The following is a 3,566-nucleotide window of genomic DNA, read 5'->3' as shown; positions in this document are numbered from 1 at the left end:
AAGATTTACGTGTGGATTTTCCTCATAGATTTTCATTAAAGGTGGAAATTCTGCAGGTAAACATACATTTTTAGTACGTTTCAAAAACAAAGCAGCTGTATTTAAGCCCTTAACCCCCAAAAGCTTGTTTTCACCTTCATGGTCAGGCCAAATTTTATAATTCTGAACAGTGTTATTTTATAAAGAGGTAATAGCTCTGGAAATCTTCAAAGGATCCCACTGACTCTGAGAATGGTTTTTCGTGACATATTGTACTTTATAACAGTGCTAATATTTGTTTGATATGACTTGTGCTTATTTGTGAAAAAATTGGAAATTTGGTGAAAATTTTGAAAATTGTACAATTTAATTTGTATGCCCTTAAACCAGAGAGCTATGTCACACAAAATAGTTAATCAACAACATTTCCCACATGTCTACTTTACGGCTGAACAATTTTTGAAACATATCTTTTCTTTTTGTTACGGAGTTAGAAGGGTTTAAAGTTGACCAGCGATTTCTAATTTGTCTAACAAAATTTGCAAAACCATTTTTTTAGGGGCCATATCACACTTGAAGAGACTTTGAGGGGCCTATATGACAAAAAATACCCACAAGTGACACCATTCTGAATCCTGCACCCCTCAAGGTGCTCAAAACCACATTCAGGAAGTTTATTAACCCTTCAGTTGCTTCACAGGCATTTTTGCAACGTGGAAGGAAAAAAATTAACATTTAACTTTTTTTCAACAAAATTTTAATTTAGACCCAAATTTCTTTATTCTTAGGCCGGCGTCACACTTGCGAGTTTTACGGACGTAAGAGCGCAGAATCTACGTCCGTAAAACTCGCAAAAAATACGGCACAATTATTCTCTATGCCCCTGCTCCTATTTGCCGTATTTTACTGATCAGTATTATACGGCTTTCTACGGCCGTACAAAATCGCAGCATGCTGCGTTTGTCACCGTACTGCGCAAGAAATACGCCAATGAAAGTCTATGGAAGCGTGAAAAATACGGATTACACACGGACAAGCAGTGTGACTTGCGAGAAATACGCAGCGCTGTTAGAGAGAAAAGCCGGTAATTCAGTGCGGTGTACAGTAAAATCACACTGACAGCTTACAGTAGAATAGGTAGAATAAATGTGTACACATAGAATAGGTATATATATATATATATATGTCAGTGAGACACATATATGTATATATATTAATATTTTTTCCAGCGCTATACAGCTTGAAAGCCGGTAATTCAATTACCGGCTTTTTCTTTCTCCTTCCTAAAACCCGACATGATTTGAGACATGGTTTACATACAGTAAACCATGTCTTCTCTCCATTTTTTTTGCAGATTCCACACTACTAATGTCAGTAGTGTGTATCTGCAAAATTTGGCCGTTCTAGCTCTTAAAATAAAGGGTTAAATGGCGGAAAAAATTGGCGTGGGCTCCCGCGCAATTTTCTCCGCCAGAGTAGTAAAGCCAGTGACTGAGGGCAGATATTAATAGCCTGGAGAGGGTCCACGGTTATTGGCCCCCCCCTGGCTAAAAACATCTGCCCCCAGCCACCCCAGAAAAGGCACATCTGGAAGATGCGCCTATTCTGGCACTTGGCCACTCTCTTCCTATTCCCGTGTAGCGGTGGGATATGGGGTAATGAAGGGTTAATGCCACCTTGCTATTGTAAGGTGACATTAAGCCTAATTAATAATGGAGAGGCGTCAATTATGACACCTATCCATTATTAATCCAATTGTAGTGAAGGGTTAAATAAAACACAAACACATTATTTAAAATTATTTTAATGAAATAAAAACAATGGTTGTTGGAGTATTTTATTCAACGCCCAATCCAGTCACTGAAGACCCTCGTTCTGTGAGTAAAAAAACATAATAAACCAACAATATACTTACCCTCCGCAGATCTGTAACGTCCAACGATGTAAATCCTTCTGAAGGGGTTAAAACATTTTGCAGAAAGGAGCTGTGCTAATGCAGGCTGCTCCTCGCTGCAAAACCCCAGGGAATGAGGCTAAAAATAGATCAATGATCTATATTTAGCTTCATTTGCGGTGAGGCGCCCTCTGCTGGCTGTTCATAGATCGTGGGAAATTACCTAGAAAGCCAGGGAGCTTTCTAGGTAATTTCCCACGATCTATGAACAGCCAGCAGAGGGCGCCTGACCCCACATATAATGACTGTTAGCAAGATGAAAAGACAAACGTAGGAATGAAATAGATTCAGCAAAGTGAGGCCCGATATTCTAGACAGAGCGAGGATAGCAAAGAGAACTATGCAGTCTACAAAAAACCCTAAAACGAAAACCACGCAAAGGGGCAAAAAGACCCACCGTGCCGAACTAACAGCACGGCGGTGCACCCCTCTGCTTCTCAGAGCTTCCAGCAAAAGACAATAGCAAGCTGGACAGAAAAAACAGAAAACAAACTAGAAGCACTTATCTAGCAGAGCAGCAGGCCCAAGGAAAGATGCAGTAGCTCAGATCCAACACTGGAACATTGACAAGGAGCAAGAAAGACAGACTCAGGTGGAGCTAAATAGCAAGGCAGCCAACGAGCTCACCAAAACACCTGAGGGAGGAAGCCCAGAGACTGCAATACCACTTGTGACCACAGAAGTGAACTCGGCCACAGAATTCACAACAGGGCAGAAGGCTGGACACAGAGGGGGCAGAAGGCCGCTGGACACAGGGGGGCAGTAAAGCTGGACACAGAGGGGGCAGAAGGCCGCTGGACACAGGGGGGCAGTAAAGCTGGACACAGGGGGGGCAGAAGGCTGGACACAGAGGGGGCAGAAGGCCGCTGGACACAGGGGGCAGTAAAGCTGGACACAGGGGGGGCAGAAGGCCGCTGGACACAGGGGGGCAGTAAAGCTGGACACAGGGGGGGCAGAAGGCTGGACACAGAGGGGGCAGTAAAGCTGGACACGGGGCAGTAAAGCTGGACACAGGGGGCAGTAAAGCTGGACACGGGGGCAGAAGGCCGCTGGACACGGGGGCAGTAAAGCTGGACACAGGGGGGGCAGAAGGCCGCTGGACACAGGGGGGCAGTAAAGCTGGACACAGGGGGGGCAGAAGGCTGGACACAGAGGGGGCAGAAGGCCGCTGGACACAGAGGGGGCAGAAGGCCGCTGGACACAGAGGGGCAGTAAAGCTGGACACAGAGGGGGCAGAAGGCCGCTGGACATAGGGGGGCAGTAAAGCTGGACACGGGGGGCAGAAGGCTGGACACAGAGGGAGCAGTAAAGCTGAACACAGAGGGGGCAGAAAGCTGGACACGGGGGGGGGGGGCAGAAAGCTGGACACATGGGGGGCAGAAAGCTGGACACGGGGCAGAGTGCTGGACAGAGATGGGGCAGAGTGCTGGACAGAGATGGGGCAGAGTGCTGGACAGAGATGGGGCAGAGTGCTGGACAGAGATGGGGCAGAGTGCTGGACAGAGATGGGGCAGAGTGCTGGACAGAGATGGGGCAGAGTGCTGGACAGAGATGGGGCAGAGTGCTGGACAGAGATGGGGCAGAGTGCTGGACAGAGATGGGGCAGAGTGCTGGGCAGAGTGCTGTACACAGA

This window comes from Ranitomeya imitator, chromosome 2 (genome assembly GCF_032444005.1).
Source record: "Ranitomeya imitator isolate aRanImi1 chromosome 2, aRanImi1.pri, whole genome shotgun sequence".
In the NCBI taxonomy this organism is placed as follows: domain Eukaryota; kingdom Metazoa; phylum Chordata; class Amphibia; order Anura; family Dendrobatidae; genus Ranitomeya; species Ranitomeya imitator.
Note: the sequence above shows the minus strand (reverse complement) of the source record.